The 14,634-nt window shown below is 45.3% G+C and overlaps 1 protein-coding gene across 1 annotated transcript in view; it reads left to right on the top strand.

Annotated features, from left to right (window-relative positions):
* The first annotated feature begins 570 nt into the window (after positions 1-570).
* The window catches only part of PRICKLE2 (prickle homolog 2 (Drosophila)), a 163,316-nt gene continuing 149,252 nt past the window's right edge, over positions 571-14,634 (top strand). The window contains exon 1 of the mRNA XM_012638692.1: positions 571-619. The gene's annotated coding sequence lies outside the window, so the exon portion shown is untranslated. The remainder of the gene's footprint in view (positions 620-14,634) is intronic.

The raw sequence follows: 14,634 nt of genomic DNA, 5'->3' as shown, positions 1-14,634 counted from the left end.
GGGGTGAAGACCTGAAGACAGGAGTGGGGAAGTTGAGGGGGACGGTCCAGCATGTCCCCTTTGTTCCTTGGGTGCTTGCGCAGTCTAATCTTGGTCTTCCAGCCACTGCCAGCTCGCGGGACCTCTGCGTGCAAGGACCAGAGAGCCCGTGCCCTTCTGTTTCTGAGAGGTGGCTGTGCACCCCCATCAGCCCTTTCTAATTTTAAAGCAGTAGCTACCTTCATTGAAATCTCAGTTTGGGAACGGGCCTAGGATTGGCCTGTGGCTCGGTATTTTCACCAATAAGCGGAGTGGGAGGTGGGGAGGCGTCCCTTTAAGCAGCTGGGAGGCAGCCTGGAGAGCTTGGAGCTTCTCTCCCCAGGACCTGAGCGATTTTCCTGGCTCCCGAGCTGCGAGCTGCGCACTGAGCAGCTGCCGCCCCGGGAATGTTACCCCGCTTGCGTGGAGCCCCTGCAGGGCCCCCTCCAGCTCCGGGCAGTTGGCGGCCGACGCCCGGCTGGGCTCCTTAGCTGCGGCCGCACCCCCTGCCCCTGGGTCTCCAGCCCCCTTTCCCCTCCTCCCCCCAGTTTCCCCGGCCGGTGGAGGCGCCGCAGCGGCGGAGCAATGCAAGGCTGAGCCGGTAAGTGGCCCCCCCATGGCCGGGTCGCGCGGAGCAGGGCGCAGGGGCACATTTGCGCCTGGCTTCATCACCCTCCCCCGGAGAAGGGGCCTTGCACTGGGACACTAACCTCTGGGAGAGATGCGCTTTGCCACCCAGACGCTGGGAGGTCATGAGCCCTGAAGAGGGGACCTAGGGAACATTTTGGTCTGAGCGTCTGCCACCTTTCCCGCAGCCACTTTATTAACCAACAGTAGTAATCATAATATCATGAGGAGGGGATGATGTTGTTATTGCATTAGGACTTCTTAAGGGCAGACATTTAAACTCCCCTGAACTTGCCTTTTAAATGGTCTTTATTCTCTTATCATTCATTTCCCTTAAATATTTAAAATGTATTTACTGCTATTGACCTCCTTATTTATTTCTTTAAACTAGCAAAAAATATTTCCTAATGTATCCGGGAAGGTCTATTTTAAAACATTATTTATTTCTCCTTACACACCTTTCTATTTTGAGCTCATATCCCCTAAAATGGAAAAGTTGTTTATTTTCCCAGAACTTTAAAAATCCATTTCTTTTCTTTTTGGTGGACTTCTGTAATGAAGCAACTCTGGATTCATTAACTTATTCTCTCTGAATTGGGGTGGGCAGAGAGGCCCCCTCTCCTGGCCTTCCTATCTCTACATAGGGGGGTCTGTAATTTGGAGAAAGCTCTCGGGGATGGGGGAGTTAATTCCTACTCTCCAGATTAGGAATGCACCCTCTCAGCTGCTGGGAGAGTCAGGACTTGGTGAACGCTGCGAACACACATATCTGGGGTGTCTGGGCAGCTGTACCCCTGGAAATTTTAAAGCCAAAATAATCAGGAGAGATTGTGGATAGGTGGGTGGGTAAGGTTTAAAAGATGCAGTTTCAGCTCCCCTGCCCCCATCTGTTCACTTTCGTGTACCTAAGCAAGAAGTTGGAAATGTAATGCAGAGGTCAGAGTTTAATTTTCTTTTTTTTTTAAGATTAGGCAGCTGGAAGACATGCCTTCCAAAATTGGAGCAAAGTCTGATGCATGGATTGCCAAATTCCATTTCCGCCCATATTAAATTATTTTGGCTTTTAGCTGCCCTTATTTTGCTGTGCTGGCCTTTATTTGCAGTTGTTTAGGTGGTGTGAATCATTTGTATACTTTGGGTTCTCTGCTTTCTGCACACAGATGTTTTTATCTGTGCAGCTAGTTGAGTAATTAGAGAGATGGACGTGGCCCTGTCTGTACGGACAGAACAAATACCACTTGGGGAGGATTTGGGCCATTCCTTTGCAAATCGTCAATTGCCAAATCTCCCCCAGCCATTGGGCAATTCCGATAAAGGTGTCAAGTGAGCTGAGCAGTGAAGAATTTATATGTGCAGCTAATTCTGCTCGTCCTACAATAAAACATCTTCCCATGGGGGCCAAAAGTTGGGGGCAGGGAGCTTATAAAAATGATTCTGTGTTCTTAGTCTCTGACTACCTAGCTCTCCCTGCATTTCTGAGAACCTGCCAGGAGAAACTGTTGACTGGACGGAAGTTTCAAGAAATGCAGAACAGAAATCAGGACAAGCCCTCCTTGAGCGACTTTTATTTCTGTTTGGAGGAAAGGAACACTTTGTTAGAATAACAAATCGTGGCTGCTTTTCAAGACCAGAAAACGGTTCTTGTTCCGAAGGCAGATTCGTTTTAAGAGTGTGAATCATTTGGTTTAGTTTTCTTTTTCTTTTTCTTTTTTTTTTCTTTTGCGGTGGAGGCTTGGAGATGATTAAACGTCCTGTCTGCAGGAAATTACCAGGAGATTTGAGTATTTTCCTGAATCAGCCTCAGATGGTACGCAGCTTTGGGTGTAATACAAGAAAGCTCTGTTACGAGGCAATCTTTTCTCAGTGATAGCCTCCATCTCTCCCAGTCTTTTAGTTCTATCGACAAGCCTTTTGTTTTTTATTTTTGGGGTTGTACTTCCATTTAAGAAACCGAAATAACTCTCTCATTTCCTTCATGAGCTTTTTGAGATGGAACTTATTTTGGAGACAGTTTTATCGAGCCCACTTCCCCACTAGCCTCCTCCCGCTGGCCTCAGCAGGAAAAACTCTTGGCTTCTTTTCCCAAGATTTCCTTTAAGCCGGGATTGTTATCCTTAGGGACACAGATGTCTCGAGGAATGAGAGAGATGTGAAGGTTTGAACTAGCACTCACCAATTTGGTGGTGACATTTATGGTCTTTGTAGCGCTGTTTGCAGAGAAGGCAAAGCGATTCTGTGCTGGCTTTACCCTGAAGTGCATCGACAATGCAGAGAATGGGCATTGAACGCACAGGAGGGGACAACCGAGGGGCACCGTGCTGCCTTGTGTAGTTGTGTGTGCAGAGATCTGTGATTTTAATAATTTGGAAAACCAATTTTCAGAGATGCTGTGCTCCCCAAGCTATTTTTCTTAATCTTTCCTGAAAGGTACCCAGTCCCATTAAGCACTTCCTAGCAGTATAATAAAATAGGAGCCCTCTGGGTGAATATAAACTCAGTGTGAGATTCTGATGTCAATGAGAGGAAGCAGAGGGAATAATTTTTTTAGCTACCAAAACACAGAATGCTAATCCTGGTTAAATATAATGAGACTTCATGGAGTTTAAATGTGATGTTCCAAAAAAGTTTCTTTTGATATTTTTTATTTTCTCAAAATCTAAATGGCAAGGGATTCTTTTCCAGGATGCTTAGCATTTGATTACCATGCAGTTTTGTTTCGTTTTGTTTTCTGGTGACGTTCTTTTTTTCATATCCTGCGGCTCTGTGTGACCACCAAAGTGAGACTCAGTTCTGCAAAGATTGTAATCTGGATGACTTCTAGAAGAATGGAAAATGTAGGGGCAGCGCAGGGAACAGACGCAGGTACTGTGGGACTCAGTGTCTGGGAAAACTCGTGAATGATTTCCCTGCAAGTTTAGCCCAGAGGCCTTTGAGAACTGCTTCACATTTGACTCTTAACAGCCAGGCCCGTGTACAGAAATCATCGTACCTTTCCCTAGGTCTTCTTCCTCACAAAGCACCTTTTCTGGCAAGATGCCAATCCACGTTGAGTGTGTATGTGATATTGCTTATCGCAACTTTGAGAGTTTGCCTCTTACTGCGTTTTTTTTTCTTTATTAAAGCAACAACTACTTGATTCCTTGGGAATCTTTGCAAAAGGTTACTCTTCATTCACCCAGGATGCTGTAATTAGTCGCTGGTTTTATTTTATTATTTCCAAGATCAAGGCTTTGTTCAGGCTTCTGGGGATGAGTGAACATCTGTTGAGTTGGATTTCAGATGAATTCTGATTTTGAACACCGAGTTGCCCAGGCTGGAAAAGAGGTCTCATCTTGGCATGTTATAATGATAATAGTAATAAATAGAATGATAGCTGTTAACATACTAAGCTTTTGCCAGGCACAGACCGAATGTCTTACTCGTCTTTCTTAGACTTTATGATGTGTAGGAATATCCTTCAGAGTCCGTTTCAATAAGTCTGTGGCAGGGCCTGGAAATCTGCATTTTAGGAAATGTCCCAGGTAGAACCCTGGACTTTATTTTGAGAAGCACTTTGCTATTTGTTCATTATCACTGTAAAATCCTCACAACAACCCCATGGGGTTGGTGCTGTCAACACCCCCATTTCACGGATGAGGAAGGGTAAGCTCAAAGATGCTCAGTAACTCCCATGGGACACAAGGCTACTAAGTAGCCATGCAGGGGACCTGGACCTGGGACTGTCCACCTCCAGAGTCCATGCTCTCAAGCATATGCTCTTGGTGGATTGGGAGAGTCTTCTCTTTATAATTCATACCTAGTAACCCCTCCTTCCCTCCGCTCTGCTGAAGGCTCCTTCTCTAGGATGCATTCAGAGCATGCAGTGGGCAGCAGTCCAGGAGGGCCCCATTTCTTCCGTCCACTGTGATGGAATTTAGGGAGACGACATGGGGCAGAGGCCCTCATGCCAACGCTTGAGGGGTATCCAGCTACTTTGCTCTGGGCTCTTTAAATGCTGAGCCAAAACGACTCAAGACAGGATTGATTTATGAGGTGCTTTTAATTCCTCTAGGTTTTGGAATTCTTAAGACAGTTCTGTTTCCTTCGAGAGGCCTTTCCGCAGTTCCTTTCCTGCAATCCACAACACCTCCCACAGAATCCTCCCACAAGACCCTCACGGTACACAAACCCGGGGAGGTGGAAGCCTTTCTCTAATGCTCCTGACCAGAACCCCCCTGCATCCCCTTCCTCTTCCTCCACCCTCCGGATCCTCCCCGGCTCTGGGTGGAGTCCCGTGGAAAGCGAATGCAGAGGGAGATAGTAAGGAGGAGACGCCGAGACTAGAGAGCCTCATTTAGGCCTCTTGCCTGAATCTCCCTTGGCTTGACCTGATTTCTCTCGCTCTTTTGAGCACGTAGACCGGTCCTGATTTTTCTTGCTTAATTGCTGCAGGAGTGTGATACAGGACAAACCACTTAACCTCATGAGCTTTGCCTTCGTTCTCTGTAAACTGGAATGTTCGCGTCGACCCTTTCTCCTTCGGGTATAAGTGACATAACGTCTGTGAAAGCACTTTGGACTTTGTTTAAACACATTTTAAAGACTTGTTCGTGTTGCCTTCTAGCAGTGGTTCCCTTATTGTGATCTAGGGAACACCTGTTTGGTGAATTGCCCTTCTGAAAAAGGAAACAAAAAGGGTTCCACGTATATGTGGAACGGAACATGTGCTATTTTACATCTCCCTCTTGAGCCATCGCAACACATGCTAGCGCACTAAAGGCTCTGCGAAGCCCTCGAGTCCAGACACCTGTTTAACTTTGACGTTGCATTTTCCATACTAATGCGACCCTGGAACCCCTTCTCAGCCTCATGCATTCCTGTGCTGCAGAACACCCTTAGGGGGAAGATGCTGAGCTTCAGAATGGTGACTCCACCACTCATTAGCATTGTGACAAGTCACTTGCATCCCTGGACCTCAGTTTTCTTGTCTGAAAAATGGGAATAATTTTGACACCTACCCTCCAGGGTTTCAGGGAGGGTTAAGTAAGTTAAGAGATGTCAAGATCGCCCTCTGCCTGAGTAGTGCCTGTCTGAAGGGGTTGTTCCCTTCTTGTTTGTTTTTTTGTGTGTGTACTCCTGAGTCTCTTCTTTTGCTGCATCCTCCTCCTTCCTCAGTCTCCCTTGCTGCTCTTTCTCCTCTCCTAGTGTTATGAGTTGGGCTACCCCATCTTCCTCCCCCTTGCTCACCTCTTTTTAATCTTCATCACTCCCTTGCTGACATCACCCAGTCCGTGGCTTCAGAACCTTCTCCTGAGTGCCAGACTTAACGTACGCATCTCCGTCCCCAGCGTCTTCGTTAGGTGTCCAAAAGGCTTCTTGAACTTCGTGTGTCAAAACATAGCCCTGGCTTTTGTCCTCTCCCCAAGCCTTGACCACGTCAACAGATGGCATCTCCAGCTACCCAGTTGTTTGAGCTAAAAATGTAGGCATCTTTGATCTTTCTCCTTTCCATGTCCAGCTCAGTGAGAATAAGTCCTTTCAGTTCTACCTCAAATGTATATCCCAAATTGAGGTTACAGGGGGATGAGGGGCAGGGAGGACTGACTAGAAAGGATCTTGAGGTCACTTCCTGGGGTGCTGAAAATGTTTTATGTCTTGATAGGGTGTGGGCTACCTGGATATAGGCATTTGTCAAAATTGATTAAAGTCTACACATAAGATCTATACATTTTTCTGCATGTAAATTATACCTTGACAAAAAAAAGGATAGAAAAGATATATATTGCAAATGTGACCACTGCTTCCCATCTCTACAGGTGTAGCATTAGTCCATGCTACCATCACTTCCCACCTTGATTACTTGATAACCTTCCCAAACACCTAGTGTTTCTACAGTTTAAATCAGATCATAGTACTACCCTGTTTAACACCTCTAGATAGCTTCCCATTGCAATAAGCACAAAACCCAAACACTTTGCCGTGACCTGAGAGATGCTCTCACCCCAACAAGGTCTGGCCCTTGCCCAGTCCTGCCAATACATCTCCCTCTGCAGCCATCAGTACCTATGTTCCAGCCAGTCTGGCTGGTGAACACCCCAAGTGCCTGCCTACCTCTGGGCCTTTGTATGTGCTATTCTTTCTGCTTGGAATGCTCTCCCCCTAGAACTTTGCTTGGGTGGCAGCTTCCCATTGGTGAGGTCTTAGCTTAAATGCATTCTGTCAGGAGGACTTCCGGCCTAGCCTTCCTCCACCTCCACTCCCCGGAGCCTGCGTTTTTCTTGGCCACATTACCTTATTCACTTTTCTCCAAAGCACTTCTTAATATCCAAAATATTTTTTTTTAATATGACAACTCTCTGCCTGTCCCTCCTAATCCCTTAAAGGCAGGGACTGTGTCATTTAAATCCCATCTTCAGTGACAGTACCTGTCTCCTAGTAGGGGCTCCCTAAATAGTTTTGACTGGCCGATTAGTACCTGGGTCAGGGTCCGACATAGCTATTGCAAGAAAATTATTAGCTAATTACAATTTTTAAAATTATTTTTATTACTCATTCTCCCATTCTCATCTCCCTCTTCCTTCCTGGAGGTTGCTTCTGAAACCCACTAATTCCATGCACTTCATATTTCTGAGCCTCGGGGTTTTTTAATTGTAAACGAGGTCAGTGATAGTTGCCTCTGTGGAGGTCTCTAAGCCCCACGGAGGAAGGTGTTATTGCAGTACTCAGTACGAGTGAGGCATTAGTGTCTCATCACCTTTTAGCAATTGCACCCCCAGCTAATGGTTTTCTTTGAAGACCCTGAGTTTCTGAACTCTCCTGCCTAGGAAGCCTGAGCAGATGCAGCTGTTCTGGGAATTGACTTGGGATCCCCAAATTTTTAAGATCAACTACAACTGCCACAATGGCTTCGAAACTCATAGAGCAGTAAACACATGGATATATTTTAATCTGTCAGAGAAAGGCTTTCCTAGACAGTAAAGGTTGAGCTGTATGTATAGTGCCCCAAACCTCTCACCCGATACTATTGTTGGAGTACTCATTTAAAAATCAGAGCAAAGGATTGCATGTTCTAGAAGCGGCAAAAAAATCAACTAATATCAATGGGGATGAGGACGTTCTTCCGCGGGCAAGGAGAGAATAGTAGAGGCATTTCTGAAAACCCGCATGCCATGGTTTATTTATTTGGACTGTTCATGGAGTTACTAGGATGGGAAAGATACAGAGGTTTTCCTTGCCTGTAGCTCTGGTTAAAAAGGATTAAGGGGCCTTTTCAGAGCTCAGGAGGACAGTGCTGTGATTGATTAGCAATGTCTGCCATCAGCAAGTCCTCTTGTACATAAAGAATTAGAAAATGCTAGATTTGGAAGGGCCCAAGGAGATTTTCTAGTCCAACTCTCACCCTGATAACTACTGCACTGTGTTTGGAGGGCTTTGGAAAAATAATCATGAACTTGGCAAGGTGTTAACCCTTAAGTTTTCAGGCCTTTGTTCCCTCTCAGGTGTCTGTATGTTCAGCATGGCACACTATGGCTCTTTCTGTTGCCATTTTGTAGAACGCTCTTTTTAGATGATGCTGTATGATTTTTAGATAATGGGGAGTGTGTCCGTTTCCTGGGGCTGCTGTGCCAAATGACCACAAACGTGGTGGCTTAAACCCACAGACATTTATTCTCTTGTGGTTCTGCACGCTGGAAGTTTGAAAGGCAGGGAGTCAGCAGGGCTGTGCCCCCACCGGAGGCTCTGGAAGAGAATCTGTTCCAACTTGGCTCCTGGTGGCTGCCAGCGAGCCTTGGCATTGCTTGGTTGTGGCTGCATCACTGCCCTGTCTGCTTCTGTCTCCACGTTACCGTCTTCTCTGTGCGTGTGTCAAATGTCCCTCTGCCTTTCTCTCATGAGGATATTTGCAATGACATATAGGGCCCACTTGGATAATGTATGATAGTCTCTTCATTTTGAAATCCTTAATTATATCTGCAAGGCCCTTTCCCCAAATACATTAAGACTCACAGGTCCTAGGGATGAGGACATGAACTTATCTTTGGGAGGCCATTTTTCAACCTACCACAGGGTCATATCGACTCAAGAGTCAGGAGACCTGGGTCATGTTCTGACTTTGCCAAGAGCCCCCGATCACACGAAGAGGCAATGAGAGAATTTAAATCAGGGGTCAGGCCCATTTCTCCCTCCACCCCAGAACCTCAGGGTCTTCAGCTCTAAAATGGGATATAATTATTCATCCCTCATACTTCATAGGATTATTATAAAGATTAAATGAGATAAAACTTACAACATGCTAGCACAGGTGAATACTGAGTAAATATTGACTTATTATAATTATATATTTTTACTATTGCTATGTTACTATCACGTTCCTTTTCTTTGAATCTCATTGTCAAAGGAAGTGGTTAAAGCTACTCAGGCCCGAGAGTGTCCAGGGTTCCTTTCAGAACTAGCACACTGTGGTTCTACATCTCTCACAGGCCACATTATGCCTTTCAGATCTTTTCACTGAAGTACAATATATCCATGTAGGAGAGTGCATGTATCTAGGTATTCAGCTCAAGGAATTTTCATGAACGAAACACACCCATGTTCCCAGCACACAGAGTCAAGAAATAAAATATTACCAAAGCCCCAGAAGTTTCTTATGAGCTGCCCCCATTCCATCTCCTTAATGCTAACCACTATCCTTATTTCTGACATCGTAGACTTTTACCTGTTTTTGTACTTTACATAAATGGAATCATACGCTATGTACTCTTATGTGTCTGGCTTCTTTCACTCAACATTCTTTTGTGAGATTCAATCATTTTGTTGTGTATAGTTGTAGATCCTTCATTTTAATTGCATAGTGTTTCATTGTTACACAGACTATAATTTATCCATTCAGTCATTGCTAGGAGTTTGGTTAGTTTCCAGTTAGAGGTTATTAGAAAAAGTTCTGTACTGAACATTCTAGTATGTATCCTTTGGGAGTGCTTACAATGATGGGATGAAATGCACAATACTTTTAATCAAGAACTCTTCCCACCCCCAACCCCCCAATTGCTTGCTTCAGATGCTTTGCAACATGCACAACTTCTTACAACCAAGGGTGCCTTAGTCCATTCAGGCTGCTGTAACAAAATACCACAAACCGGGTGGCTTATAAACAGCAGATTTCTCACAGTTCTGGAGGCTGAGAAGTCCAAGATCAAGGTGCCTACAGATTCAGTGTCTGGCGAGGGTCCCCTTTCTGGTTCATAGATGGTGCCTTCTTGCTATGTCCCCACATGGTAGAAGGCAAAAGTTAGCTGTCTGGGGTCTCTTTCATAAGGGCACTAGTCCCATTCATGAGAGTTCTGTCCTCATGACTTAATCACCGTCCCAAATGCCCCACCTCCTAATACTATCACCTTGGGGGTTACGATCTCAACATATGAATTTTGGGGGGACACAAACATTCAGACCATAGTAGAGGTTTGTAGCTGATTTACAGGAGCTATTCTCATTCCCTGGCCTACCCAGCATCCGGCCAAGCCATTGGCCATGCCTGCGTTTTCTTGATATGTTGAAATCTATTTAACTACCACTCTTTCCAAATGACTTTCCTCTTGGCCTGCCTTCCAGTGGGTTGGGACTGGATGTGGTAATTTCGACAGTGTCAACGCCCAGTGCGAGACACAGCCCCACCTCCCTGCATCCCACTCAGGGCCACCTCATTCACTTACTCACGCCCCCACCGCCAGTGCCAAGTCGGCCCTTTCTTCCACGGCAGCCATAAGTAGAGACACAATGGGCCTCTAATATCCCTTTCCTTCTCCATCTGGGGCCTCCACCGAACTGATCCTATACTCTCATTTCATAATCCCGAGCCTGGTATTTGGAACAGCCCAAACTGTCTTATAGATTAGAGTGTGTCCATGTGAGGGTTGGGAGCAGAAGGGTGGAGGGAGGAGTTGGCAGAGACCAGCAGAACGATGTGGGCATGAGCCAGACACTTGGCACCATTGCCCAAAAAGGTTGGGAGCTGCTGGTTTAACTCAGCTATATAATTTTTCTTATCTTGGGAAAGGCTGGAACTCATGCTTCAACTGCTCCTGGTATTACATGCATGAAAGACTCTTCCAGGATCCCAAAATTGAGTTTGGTCATAGATGAAGCATTGCTACAATGTGGCGAATGGTAGAATCATGTGTATGTATATAGCTTTGCTCGGGGTTCTATTAATGTGCCAGGTTGGCAATTTACGCATGTCAATTCTGGAATTAGCTGGGGAAATATATGATGGCTATTAGGCTCAGTTACCGAAACATTCTAGAGAGATCTAAATGAAATTAGACTTGCTGCCCCAAACCCCTTTGTCTTATCCGTTTTATCCTTTTTTTGTTAGGTGAGCTTAAAAATGCATCTATGACAGAGGGGTTGGGGAGGGAGGCACGGGTGCAATACATTCTAAGTGTCTTTGTTATGCTCTCATGTTTTTGTTTTTTTGTTGTTTTTTTCATTTTTTTGCCTGGTAACCAAGAATTAAGAAAGTGGAGGTGCTTGGGAAGGGTGAGGTTGAGAAAGGAAAATTTTTATCTCTTCAAGTCAACAAAGAATTAAGCCATACTTTCTATAGGATTATCCTAGCTCACAAAAATGAATAAATAATTGAGTAACGTCTGTGCTAGGCTCTTTGGGAGATTTAATTATAATAATAGCTGTCATTTATTGAGTATTTTCTTATGACCAGCAGTGTACGACTTTTCTACATTGTGCATCAACAAACTTTTTTTTCTGCAAAAGGCCAGAGAGAAAATATTTTAGGTTTTGCAAGTCAAGACGCAAAAATTGAGAATAGTATTATATGTAGGTGCTCCTATAATGAGAAAACAAATTTCCACAGGATTTTTGTGGACAAAATTCAAAATATAGTGATAATCATTGAGTATAACTTCTTTGACATGCAGGTCTACTAATGGGAAGAATGGAATTCGTGTTTGAGGGGGTGGGGTTTAGTGTTATTGTTCCCTGGCATCAAATTGATTGCAAATGTTCCCGTGTAAAAGTCACTCCTCGCTCAGGGCCATCCAGAAACAGGTGGTGGGATGGATCTGGCCTGCAAGCTAGAGCTTTATTTACATTGTCGTTGAGCCTTAAACATCAGTAATGACTAAGCTGGGCTGCACAGAACAGTGAAAATCTCAGCAGTGGCATAAATGAGTTAGGCCTTTATTTCTCTCTCTGTAAAAGAAGTTTAAAGGTGGCTGCCTAGGGCTGGTCTGGCAGCTTCACTGTGTCACAGAGGCCCACAGTTCCTATTCCCTGCCCTGCCAACCTCAGCATATGGCTTCCTTACTCAAAGTCACTCTGTGATCCCAGCTGCTGCCACTACGTCTGCACGCCAGGCAGCAAGAAGGAAAAATGGGGGAAGAAACACTCATCTACTCTCTTCTAGGGAGACTTCCCAATGCCCCACCCAATAGTACTCGCATCTCCTTGGCCGGAACTTGGACACGTGACCACATATCTCTGCAAGAGAGGCTGAGAAATGCAATTGTTTATTCCAGCTGTGAGTGTCCTTAGATAAAAATTTGAATCCTGGTACTGAGGAGGAAGAGGAGATGTTGGGATAAGTAACTAAAGTTCTTTGTTATTTGCAACAAGGTCAGCAAATGAGCCCCAGAGAGATTCCCGTCTTCCTCAAGGCCTTATGGTGGCAGACTGGGATTTGAACCAAGGTCTGCTCAACTCGAGTCTCCTCTCCCTCCCCTCCCTCTCCCTGTGTCTGCCCTCAAGCATTGTGGCAGGTACACATAATACTAGGAATGAGGTGTGGGCTTGTTGTGTACATACCTTTGCTCCCTCCAAAGACATTCCCAAGAAACCTCTCAGGATGACAACCAGCATCCTTCAGTGGAGAGTTCTATAAAAGCTGGATCCGGACATGTGGCTGAGGTTGCAGCCTAAATGGGGCCTCCTGATCCCCCCCACCCAACATAAATGCAAATCCTGAGACCTACAAAACCTTCTTTCCAGTCACATGGAACAAGAAACAAGTGGAGTGACCAACAAGCTCAGGCACGCACACAGAGAAAGCTGCCAGGCCTCGTCGTGAGCCCACTTACCTACACCACGTGGAAGGAAGGACCTGAGAGTTAGAAAACAGTGCCTGGGCATGCGACCTTTTAAAGTGATCCTAGTTGGTCAACATGGGTCCCAACATTTCATCCTAAATGGGCAGCTGGGGAAAGGTAGATATGAGCTTTCCGGTTCCTTCTGCATACACATACGTATGTATGTATCTAGCTGTTAGGGAGAGTATTTGAGTGCTTGCTAAGTACCAAAGCCCTCATCCCACACACTCTCACAACAATCCTGTGCAGGCCCATCATCATCCCATTTGAAAGATTAGTAAATATGGTGTTGAGAGGTTAAGTGACTTGCCTAAGACCACACAGCTGGTAAGTGGCAAACCCAGGTAGTTGGGCTCAAGTCTTCATTTTCAGCTCTGCTAGACCTGACTGTAATGCTAAAGGCACCGTGTGAGATAAAAGCTGTAACAGCACGATCAAAAAAACCCACGTGGGATTACAACAGAAGGAATGATTAATTTTGAGTTGGGAGGAGGGATGGGAAAAGCTTCCAAGAGATGGTGACATTCGAGCTGGGTTCAAAGAATGACTAGGGCTGTGTGGGTGGGAAGAATTAAAATCCATGGAGACAAATTATTGTTGGTCAAATATATGATGTACTATAGTGATAAACAGTCCTGGCCGGTTAGGAGGTGAGAAATGGATGCAGGGGTCCCTGTCTTTTTGCTCGGCCTCCTCTGACTATCCCCCCCATCGCCATGAAGACAGCGGATCCCTACCCGTTGACACTGCCGTTCCGCTGTCTAGCTCCATTTCAGTTTTGTCCTATCATGCTGGGAGACAGGAGCAAAACTTGCTGCCAGAAGATGACTTGCATTGAGTTCTGACATCTGGTATTGAGTTGTTTGTTCCTCTTTCCGGTGTGTTCACGACTTCAGTTTGTCTGAACCTGGCTGTGTGTTGGTGTAAAGGAATAAAGCTCATAAATAAAAGAGGAGGCGAAAGTAGGTTTTAGTAATGAGGTTGCTGCTTAATCGCATCAGCAAGCTAAGGAAGGAGCCATGAAATATTTATCGAATTGTTGCATTAACATTTTCACTGTGCTTGCTGTGGACACTAGAACTCTCTGGAGAATGCAGCTGTCTACCACCAAGTAGGAGAAGGGAACCGTGGCTGAACTGAAACACATACCTGTGTTACTACGAACCTCCATCCATTTGAAGGCCCCAAGAGACTGTGTTAGTAATCACCAGTCACACGAGGAGACTTTGTTGAGGTTAGAGGGAGCGAGACAGTCCACGGGCGTCGATGGAGCACCAACAGGCGCCTCACCTTGAAACGCCTCTCCTGAGATTGGCCAGCAGACCCCATGCACATTCTAAGCTTCCCTTTGATTTTATTCAAAGTCACTGTTTCTTGAGAGTTTTGTTTATGATTGGTTTAACTGTGATAAACTGTGGTAAGATGTAGGTCCTTGATTTTTTTTTTCCTTCTTAGTTTAAAAGAATTCTTTAAATGGGGCTGTGTTTGCCCAGATGAGAGATTGCAGATTACATCAGCAGATCTAGGGCTTGTCTTGTGGTTGCCTTCCAAATAAGGCATGCTGTAGGTACTCCAGCCACCGTAAGGTCTTGAGCTGGTCAAGGAATCAATTATTATGCATTAAAAAGCAATTTGTCTGGAGTAGTGAACTCCTGTGTTATTTTTAGGCCAACCTTTTAATGTATGAGGCATACAAGAACAGGGTTTCTCATGTAAACTTCTTGGGTGTTCATGGGAGAGTAGCTGGTATGGGTTGCAGTGACCAGTGGAGGCAGGTGTCTGAACAACTCTGTGATGGTTCCATAGTTCTGTAGTTTTGAATAAGGTCTCTGGGGTCAGACAACAGTTCGGATTCCAGCTCTGCCATTTACCAGTTGTGGGATATTGAATGAATTACTTAGACTGCTGA

Source organism: Propithecus coquereli, unplaced genomic scaffold (genome assembly GCF_000956105.1).
Source record: "Propithecus coquereli isolate 6110/MARCELLA unplaced genomic scaffold, Pcoq_1.0 Scaffold1, whole genome shotgun sequence".
NCBI lineage: Eukaryota > Metazoa > Chordata > Mammalia > Primates > Indriidae > Propithecus > Propithecus coquereli.
Note: the sequence above shows the minus strand (reverse complement) of the source record. Positions and strands in the feature narration are given on the sequence as shown.